Below are 10969 nucleotides of genomic sequence, written 5' to 3'. Positions count from 1 at the left end.
GGGGAGAGAGAGAGAGAGGGGAGGGGGGGTGGGGTAGCTAATAGTGAGGAAAATAGACCAGCCAAGGCTTCACTACTTGATCACACTCCAAACCATGAAGCAAGTGTTCTAGGTTTGTGTGTGTTTGTGTGTGTGTGTTTTCCAGGGGCATGCAGACTGCACATATGTGCCCTCAAACATAGACACACAGATTTAATGGGGGGCACAAAGGGGAAAGTGAAGGAGCCTGGCCTGTTTTTAATTTGGATCTGTTTGCTTGCATTTAGCACTTAAGGGCTCATGCATTCAGTTTGCTCAAAAGAGTGATCAAGTTTTCCTTGCTCATGCCTCCAATCAGAAATGCATGAAGGGCAGCTGCAGAGATAATACATTTTCCCCAAAGGCTTTGGCTGAGCAAATTAGGTGTCAATGGGGTGCCCGCTCAGGCAGTACTCTCTCTAATTAGTCTCTTGAGCCTAGTTGGTGGCGGGTATGAGATGATCTAATCAATTGGTCTGTGTCTGATGGTACGTGTAAAAATCCTACCCGGCAGAGCTCTCTCCCACAGGTCACTCACCTGCACAGCGGGAAGGCTTACTTTCATTTTTCATCTCTCCTGTCACATGATACTGACAGTTGGTTTTAAGAAAATTGAATCCAAAAAATATCTAGTTCATAGGGCATCCAGGTCAGAACAAAGTTGCATTATGGGTATCAGGGATCCAATTAATTAATATTTATAGCCAAGAAGCACCATGTAGATATTTTCTGAATAAAACTGTTATCAATAATAATCCATTTCATATAAAATGGATTCCTTTTATAGAGACAGGCGCAAATCACAAATGGTGATGTCTGTTAATCATCTGATTGATGCATGCATGCATGTGTGTGTGTGTGTGTGTGTGTATTTGAGAGGATGATTCACGTATAAGATTCATGTCTCTGGGTGTGAAGTATATCTCAATGGTTGAGAATGTACAAGTGGATGATTTAAATCAATCTGATATTCTGCTTCCCAGAAGAGGCAGTGGCATCCTTCCGTCATCCCCACCCTAACTCCTACTCACCAGACATCTGGTCATACTTAGTCTTCAAAAAATACACATACACTCATATACTCAATATAGTTGTACACATGAGTAGGTCTCCACCACCAAATTGGCAGCAGCATAAACTGCTGCACTGAGCAAACCAAGCCTTTTGCCTACTACCTCAACCTCAGAGTGGGGACTCTTAGCATCCTGGCTAAAGTAATATACCATAATGCAATATGGACTAAGGGTAACTTCCAGTAAAGCTCTCACCAGGGCAGCATCGACACTATTGTTGAGTCTTTCAAGGTGCTGTGTTGGGTATCGATTAAAAAAAAAAAGCAAGGGGTGGTACAAGCAAGTCATCTTCCAATATGACTGTACTTGACTGCTACAAAATTACAGTGGACAAAACCTTAGCCCAGAACTCAAACACTGATAGGAACAAACCAAAGAATTCAAAAGGCATAAAAAATCATTAGCAATAAACTATGTATGTAGGAAAGACCAAGCTGTGAAGAATACCCCTCTGTTCTGACGTTAACTTTCTCAGATCTTCCAGTAGCTTTCTGAATCCAAACTTCAGTAAGATAGCAAGCACAGTGCTTTCAAATGAGCTGGTAGCTATGATCACAATAACAAAAAAAAAAAAACATTGAGTAAGTACCTAATTCTCCAAGTCTTAATGTGTTACTGAGTTAAGCCCACAAAGAATTATAGTGACCTTGCTGCTCCTGTCTAGAAGCAGAGGTTCAAAGAGAGCTGGCTACATTTTAGTGCCTTCCTTTCCTCTCCTCTCACTAACTTTTCTGGCCTCATCATTCAACTGATCCATTCTTCCTCCAAGGCACTAAGCGCTCTGTTAATTGTCAGATCTATTGGCATCATTCAGCCCTTGCCTTATCCATCTACATGCAGCCTCTCCTTCCTCCTGGATACTCTTCCTTACGTAGGTTTTCATGATACCACTCTCTCCTGGTTCTCCTCTTAACCTGTACCCTTTGCCAGATGATTTACCACCTTGGCACCTGTGTATTTTTAGTTCTGTCTTGGGCCCTCTTCTCCTCGTTGTCTCTTTCTGCTTTCATCTGCTCCCACAGGTTCAGGTCTAATCTCTCAAAAGATCACTCCTAGACCTATCTACCCACTTCTAGTCTCTCTTAAATTCCAGCTCTGTATAACCAACCCCTATTGAACATTTCCAACTGGGTGGCCAGCACACATCTTAAGTTCAATATGTCTGAAAGGCAGCTCATGACCTTTCTCTTCTCTTGCTAACTTCTCTGTTTCTCTTGAGGGTACTGCCATCTCTCAATCTCACAACTTCAGAATCCTCTTTGACCCCTCCCTCTCATCACCCCCTTAGCCAGTCATTTCCCAAGTCTGGTTGATTTCACCTCCATCTTTCTCCCATGTTTCCTTCACTTTACTCAAAAGCCACCATCCTAGTTTAGACTTTTAACACCTCTTGCCTGTTCTATGGCAATAGTCTCCTAATTGAACTTCCTGGACCCCATCCTTCCTACAGCAGTCAAAGTTACAATGCATAGGTCTGACTGTATCACTGCCCTTCTCAACAAGCTCTAGCAAGTCTCTAGACTGTAGCTACCTCTTTTTGGTACTTTAAATGCTCTTCACAATCAGGCTCCAACCTGCTTTTTTAGGTGCATTATATATTACCCACCTATCGTCACTCTATAGTCAGCCAAACCAACCTTCTGGCTTTCCCCCACATTACAGTCCATCTTCTGCCTTCAGGCTTTTACACAGGCTCTCTCTAATCCCTGGAATATGCTCCGTCTTCATATCTGATTCATGGAATCCCCGAATTCCCTTTAAGGTTCATCTCTAAAACCAGCCTATTCTGATCCCCAGAAGTTTCTAGTTCTTTCCCCTAGAAATCACTTGATCTCTTGGTATTTACTCTGTGTATGTATAAAAGGTACTTTATTTACTTCTCTGTGTTCATATGATTTCCCCTCAGACTATAAGCTGCTTGAGGTCAGGCATTATTCCATTTTTGTCTTCGTATTCCAATTGCCTAGCACAGGACTCAGCACATGGTTTGCATTATGGTTATCAGAAGGACTCAGTAAATGTAGAATGAGTGAATGAATGAGTCCTGGTCTGTCCCAAGAGAGTAGAGCACTAACATTAAAAAACCTCAAATAAACAGGAAATTGCCACTGCCTCCGCAGATAGCACAATTTGGTATCTCATTGCTTTGTACATTCTAAAGGGTAAACCAATCCTGCATAACATCAGTACTTATGATCTAAGTCTGAGATTGCCTGGTGGGGGAACAAAGGCAGAGAAGGGAAGAAAACAAACATTCATCTGGTACCTCCTATGTGCCAGGCAGTGGGCTAAGGGCTTTTTACCAAAATCCTCTTATTTGATCCTCACGATAACACTAAGAGATGGGTGCTATTATTATCCCCATTTTGCAGCCAAGAAAACTGAGGCAGACTGTTAAGTTAGATGCCTAGAGTTACAAAACTAGTAAGTATCTGAGGCCAGATTTGAACTCAAGACTTCTTGATTCCAAGCCCAGAGCTCTGTCCCCTGTGCCATCAGCTAGCTGGTGTACCTGTCTACAGATACAAAGAAAGTCACTGTCAGTGGCATGGATGTTATAAAGCAGTTTCCTTGCTTACTTAGAGACAAATTAATGTTAGGAGAGGAGAGCCAGGGAAATAAACATGTTAGAGTGTAAGTTCTATGAGGGGAGGAACTATGTCTTATTTCATCTTTATATCCCCATTGCATAGCTTTGCCCAGAGTAAATGCTTTAAAAAACATTTCTTGAAGTGAATTCAAAGAATTATGTGTAGCATGTCTAGGGCAGAATAGATTTAGAGTTTCAAGGGACCTTCCAGATCATCTAACTCTCATTTTAAAGATGAGCTGATTGAGGGCAAGAGAGGGTGACAGGGGACCTGACATAGATCCCACAGACAGGTGGACCTCCAACTCCCAAATCCATGATTCTTTCCAATCTGCCACGCTTCCTTGTATGGGTTCAGGACAAATTAATGAGTCTCATCTTCCCATTCTGAAATGGCTTTTGTGAAGAAGCTATGATTCCAGAAGCTTTCTGAATAGTAGCAGAGTGATGACCTTGGAGATTAGAACATGGGTGGCTTGAGGAAGGCGGGGATCACTATGTGTTATCTGCTGCCACTTGGGATGGTTTTGAAGACAGGAATAAGTGACCAGAAGATACTTTTGAGCAGGTCTGCCTGAGGCCTTTTGCCTCTCCTTCTACATGCCCCTTGCTGGGCCTTGGCAAAGCCATTGTGCCTCCTTGGAGGAGGAGGGGGATAGAGGCAATCTAGAAGGAAGCAGCACTTTGAGCATAGAAAATAGCTTTTCTTTTTCTTCCATTTTTTTTCTCTAAGCATTTGGGGTCTTTTTTACACGTAATGGTTTTTATTGGGAGGTAAGCAGGCTGTAGTTAGTACTACTAAGTGATTCACAGCATTCATTGTTGTTTAGTCATTTTCAGGTCATGTCTGACTCTTTGTGACACCATTTGGTGATTTTTTGGCAAAGTTGCTGGAGTAGTTTGCTGCTTCCTTCTCCAACTCATTTGACAGATGAGGAAACTAAGGCAAATAGGGTTATGTGACTTCCCCAAGGTCACATAGCTACCAAGAATCTGGGGCCAGATTTGAACTCAAGTCTTTCTGACTCCAGACCTAGGGTTTTATCCACTGTGCCACCAAGCTGCCCTGACTCACAGAATATCCTCCCCTTTAAAAGTAGCTATGATTTAATAGTTTTAAGGAAATTAGTAGGTATAGCCCTGAGAGCATCAAAACTACAATTCAAACTTGATGGATACAGAAGTACCCCAGACTTCTTAGACTCTACTGAGACTATTGTCTATGCAATGTGACTCAGGCCTGAGGAGAAACCACTGGGGAAAGGGGGGATGTGGGAGAGAAATCAGAGGGGTGTGTGTTGAAAGGCACAGAGATAATAGTAAAGAAAAGGGGTGAAATGAGTAGCTAATAGGGAAATACTCTATTTTCACAATCTCACAACTGTAAAGCTGTGAAATCTAGCACTCTGCTCAGCACCTACTTGTCAAGAGACTGTTTCCATGTTCACTGCCTCTGGGAATGTGGTATCTACAACAGTAGACTCAGAGGTGCCTGCCTTTGGTTGAGAGAGGCCACTAATATGGGAGAGATTGGAAACCAGGGAACCAGGAGTTATCACAAGTCTGCACCTAGAAGGAAGATGCAGCATCAGGACTTTATTTATCTAGTTCCATCCCTTTGAAAAAAGACATGGTCCTAACAAGATTAAAGTGGCCTCTTGTTTCAGAACCTAAATGATGAGGTTCGGGTCCAAGAGCCATGGTTTTGATAAACAGATACCACTTGCATGTGTAATTCTTATTTGCCTTATCCATAAAATGTTCTACTTACCCACCTACATCCTGCCTGCTAACTTTGAGTCTCCCTCAAGGCTCTGGACTTGACCCTCTTCTCTTCTTTCTCTATATAATCTCATCACCTAGCCAGCTAAGTACATGGTGGGTAGAGAGCTGGTCCTGGAGTCAGAAAGACCTGAGGCTGACAGTTAATCATAGTGTGACCCTGAGCAAATCACTTAATCTCTTTCTGCCTCAGTTTCCTTAGCTGTAAAGAGAGAATAATAATATCACCTACCTTACCAGGTCATAAAAATCAAATGAGATAATATTAGTGAAGTGCTTAGCACAGTGGGTGGTACGTTTCAATCACTTACTACATTCTTGCTTCCTTCTCCTTCACGCTTCTAATAGATTTGAATAAACTTTCCATTCAGATGATTCTCAGATCTAGCCCTAACCTCTCTCCTGATCTCCAGTCTTGCATTTCCAATTGCCTGTAGGACTTCTCAGTTGGATATCTAGGAGATATCTTTATCCAAATATGTTGAAAATGGAATTCCCCCAGACCTTTGCTTCTTCCCCTAAGCCCTCCCCTCTTCTAAACATTCCTATTACTGTCAAGGACTCCACCACCCTCCCAAGTCACGGAGGCTCACAAATCGAATGTTATCCTCAACTCCTCGTTCACATTCACCTCCACATATACAATCTATTGGCAGGTCCTATTATCTCAACTTTTACCATTTCTCTCATATATATATGCCCCACCCCCATCCCCACTCCTTTTCTTTGACATAGTGGCCACTCTGGTACAGTCCCTGCAATGGCTTTTTGGTTCATCTCCCTAGTTTAATTTTCTCTCCTCTCTAATCTATCTATCTTACACTTAGCTACCAAAGTGAACTTCCTGAAGCATACCGTGTTTCCCCGATAATAAGACACTGTCTTATTAAATTTTTTGGACAGAAAAACACCAGAGGGCTTATTTTCAGGGGAGGGCTTATTTTAATGAACATTGACAGCAATTTTAATAAACAGGTAAATGTGAACAAAAAAATGTACCTTTATTCAATAAGCAAATCACTGGGGAAGAACAGGATGATGCACTCACTGCTGCAGCTCTGATTGGATGCAGCTTGGAGCGCGGCGTGCATTTCACGGTGGGGGGGCACAGTACATACAGAGGGTACCATAATGTAGCGTGTAGCGCAGGGGATCACCTTCACTACAGTAGCAATCTCAATAGGGCTTATTTTTGGGGGAGGGCTTATTTTAGAAGAATCTTACACAGTAAGGGGAGGGCTTATTTTCGGGATAGGTCTTATTATCGGGGAAACACGGTAGGACTAGGTAACATCCTCCTGTTAATACCAGTAAACTCCAATGTCTCCCTGTTATTTCCAGGATCAAATATCAAATCTTCCATTTAGCTTTTAAAACCCTTCACCACCTGGGTTCTTCCCACCTTTCCAGTCTTCTTTGACTTTACTCCCTTCCATGTACTCTATGATCCAGTAATACGGGCCTTCTTACTTTTCCACGACACAACATTTTCCAACTTTTCACTGGCCATCACCTGTTTCTGGTTTACTCTCCCAACTCACCTGCAGTGCATAGCTTCCCCAACTCCCTGTATGTCTCAGTTCACATCATACCTTCTGCAAGAATTCTTCCTTTGTCCCCTTTGATGCTGGTTTCCCTCTGAGATTACTTACAGTTGACCCCCTATAGATCTTGTATGTGTGCAGCTGTCCGCCTGTTGTCTCCTCTGTTAGACTATGAACCCCAAGATGGCAGAGGCGGTCTTGCCTTTCTTTGTACCCCCAGCACTTGGCATGCCGCCTGACACATGGGTAGGCACTTGATAAAGTCTTGTTAACTTCTTGCTTGTTGATTTACCCACATCAATGATACTTTGGAAGTATTCAAGGGATGAAGATAATTAACTGAGGTATTGAGATATGTGGGAGTGGGTGAGAATGCGCATTCTTTTGCCTTGATCTGTTTGGTTGAAAGTATTTACCTTAGTAATCATTAGAGGCACCTACTAGCTATTTAGTCCAAGTGGAGTGTGATTTTTTTTTCTTTACTTGTGGGTTGTCTTTGTTTGTTGATTCATTAGGTTTTGTTTTTGTTTTTGCAACAGAGATCGTATTGTCAGGTTTTGGACTAATCCTTTGTATGATCCCAAAATACTAAATGCTTTTAATCAGTGAGCACATACTGCTTACACTGATTTGGAGAAGGAAAGCTGCTGATTTTCTTTCTCTCTGAGTGATCCAAGGGTACATGGAATTAGATTAAGAGGGAAAAAAAAAAACAAAATAAGAGCATTACTTATCATATTAGACTAATAGGGCGGGTTCAGACTGGATCTCCTGCTGCAACTTTGTGCTAAGTTGTAGTGGTAATAGGTGGCTCTGCTCTGGAGTGACTTTTTTTTTAACCTGTCATACAATTTGGGGAGCATGAAAGGGTGTGAGGTTTGGGAGTTTTGTTTTGGCTTTGGGTTGTTTGTTTTTTCACAATTTGTATTTCTTTTTTTTCTTCTAGGATTAAGTTGTCATCATTCTGGGGAGAAGAAAATCTAATGAAGAAGCCAATAATATGAAGTGAATCATGGTTCAGTCTCCTTTCTCTCTCCCTATGGTGGATTTTGTTCAGAAGAAAATTGAAACTGGCAAGACCCTATTTCCCCTGCAATTTATTTAAAACCTTGCACGCATTCGGATACCTTGTGATTTCAGAGAACTATGTGAAGATTAAGCTTTGCTTACTGATACATGGCATGTATTCTTTCCAGTCTTTTGTGTTGGATTTTGTTTGATTTTCCACTGCAGCGCGGCATCGTTGTAAAGGTTTTTATGCTTTCACCAGCAAGGTCTTAAATACATTAAGACAACACATTTGGTGTTCACACTTCTCCAGTAATGTCTGTATATAAAAGCCACAGAGTGGCATAAAAGAATGTGTGTTTTCTTTGAGAATAGTTCAACTAGTAGGAAGGCCATTTTTAGCTAGAGCAAACCCATATTCTCTGACTGACTGACTGACAAGGACAGTCCCTGGTCATGATGCCATCAATGTTTTATTTACTTCTTGAGAATCTTTGCATATAAATTTGATTTTTTTTTAATCCATGGAAATAATTGCACATTTATTTAGCACATCAGAATTTGGTTACCGTTCTTAAATTACATAGCATGCCAGTCATCAGAATAGATTGAAAATGAGAGCAGGGCTGGGGTTTGGGTGGGGGGAAAGAACAGGGAAACAAGATATAGAAACAGACAGTAATCACTTAATTAATTGATTAATTGCTATTTGGCCTTTGGAGATCAAAGTAACTTTTTGGGTTTCATGAATATTGTCTACACTTGTTTCTTTCCCACATTGACTCATCTTGGAGGTATTTCCTAAAGAAAAAAAAAAAGAGTTTATAGGACTAGGGTGTAGAAAAACTGTATTTGCTGAATGAGCCATTAAAGCAATCTTTGCTTGTTAGCTTTAGAAAAAAAACAAAGTATAAAGCTGTCCACAGGTAATTTTACTCTCTTGAATTCAAAGTCATTCCAGTTCCATTTTGTTTTCATTTCATCATGATTGGAAGAAGCCAGTGAACACCCCTTAGACTAGCTGCCGAATCAAACTTTACACATTTCAGAAATGATGCAGAAGCATCATTTAGAAAGAGGGACCCAGGTACCCTTGTGTGAGAACATGAGGGAAACTTGGGGAGGGAGGAGATGTTGAATTGGAAGCAGAAAGTTGCTTAGAAATATCTGATTTTCTTGGATCTGGAATGAACGGTACCTGAATTCAAGAAAACTAGGAATGTGGAGCTTGCTGTTGTATCGTAAACAGCATAGAGCCCAAGGAATACTTCATTCATATCCCCAGGACACAACTTCCCATGGAAACATCAGACTATACATTGGCTCAGTCTTACCATTTCCCTCTTGGTTTTCCATTTATTATGGCTACAATGAGGAAAGTCTAGCCAAGTTGACCAATGCTCAATCTCAGAGAGCTTTTCCCCCCTACATTCAGAACACAGCAGAGCAGGGAAACTGAATGCCAGGATTCACAGGCCTCAGAATGATATGCACTGTAGAATGTGATGTCACTGCTTAAATATATTCACATGATGGGTGCTCTGAGAATTCAACATTGATTTTTAAATGTGTAGTCCCTGCTAAACCAGGTAATCTTTGCTAGTTGATATTTAAGGAAAGTAAAACATTTACCCAATGAGAAAATGTTCGCCATTTGCTCCGAAATCTGTCCCATTCTTTCATCATACATTCCTACCAAATTTGAGGTATTTTGCAGCTTTTTGAGCCTTTGAAATGTTTTGTTTTAAAACTAATTGATATTAGAATTTTTTAAGGGAATTTACACTCTCCGTCCCAAACACTCTTTTCCCAGGTTTGTTCCAAAGTTTCATTTTCCATTTGGGTGAGAGGCAGATCTTCATCCTGTGATTAGAATGAATGATTACAATTTACTCTTTTAAAAGTCTTATAGTTGTTGACAGGAGAGAGAAGAAAACCCTGAAAACATATACTATAACAGAGCTTCATATTAGTAACAAGGAGGCCATTTCATAGGTGTGTATCACTTGTTCATTGAAAAGTTCTCTAGGAAAGCCAGAAAGTACATTTGTACTACTCAGTGAGAAAATCTGCTGGTCTGACTTATAAACAAACTGCCTAGAGAGTTAGTTGCCTTTCAGGGAGGTTTATAGGCCTTCTATTTTGCCATCCATGGCATAAAGCCAAAGATTTGGCTGGCTTTCTCTTCTCTTCTCATTCCTATTTCCTTCTCCTTTTCTCCCCTTCTTGTTTAAATTAGCCCCGGAAATTGTGTTCCATTTATTTTTCACTCAAGGAAGTAGTAGAAAGCTGGGCAAGTTTATTTTCCTATAAAAAAATAACTTGAAATCAACGAATTGTGGGGTAGTTAGAACACCTAAGTACTGGGATTGTATCAGCATTACATCACTGCAGAGAGTTCTGAAGTGGGGCTTGGGATTTGCTTTCCATTTTCTTTTGAAAAGAAACATTCTGGTTAGCAATACTTCTGCACAAATAATGGGAAAACTTGCCTCTGCATAGGAAAGATCTGCAAAACTTACCAGGGGAGATGGGGGGAAATGGACTGTCACTGTCAATCCACTGATAGGAAGGGTAAGAGATATTTCTACCTCCCATGAGTGATAAAAGAAGGTTTGGGAATGACATCTCCCCCAGGCATTGGTAGGGGAAGCAGGCATCTTGGCATTCTCTGTATGCAAACGACTGAAAGTATAGTCCACATTCTATGTTGTTCTTCCTTACTAAATACTTATTTGTAATTATTCTTGATTTTTTAATCTCTGTTACTTAAGAAGATGTGTAGGCTGTACATACTCGGGGAGGAGGCTGGCTCCCCTTTGAAATAGAAATACACTGCTTTGTTACGCAGAAGCCTCTTTCCTGGCTGGTGGGTGACAGTAACCTTGTATGTCACCATTTTGCAATTCTCTCTCTCTCTCTCTCTCTCTCTCTCTCTCTCTCTCTCTCTCTCT

The 10969-nt window shown here is 41.1% G+C and overlaps 1 protein-coding gene across 4 annotated transcripts in view; it reads left to right on the top strand.

Moving 5' to 3' along the window:
- CDK14 (cyclin dependent kinase 14) overlaps nt 1-10969 on the top strand; it is a 678842-nt gene that overhangs the window by 667429 nt on the left and 444 nt on the right. For all 4 annotated transcript variants that reach the window (XM_069086180.1, XM_069086183.1, XM_069086182.1 and 1 more), the window contains one exon: nt 7954-10969. This exon is cut by the window's right edge and continues 444 nt beyond it. The gene's annotated coding sequence lies outside the window, so the exon portion shown is untranslated. The remainder of the gene's footprint in view (nt 1-7953) is intronic.

This window comes from Petaurus breviceps, unplaced genomic scaffold (genome assembly GCF_028583685.1).
Source record: "Petaurus breviceps papuanus isolate PSGF00001 unplaced genomic scaffold, PetGlider_PUasm1.0 178, whole genome shotgun sequence".
NCBI classification, from domain to species: domain Eukaryota; kingdom Metazoa; phylum Chordata; class Mammalia; order Diprotodontia; family Petauridae; genus Petaurus; species Petaurus breviceps.
The sequence above is the reverse complement of the archived record's forward strand: the minus strand, read 5'-3'. Positions and strand labels throughout refer to the sequence as shown.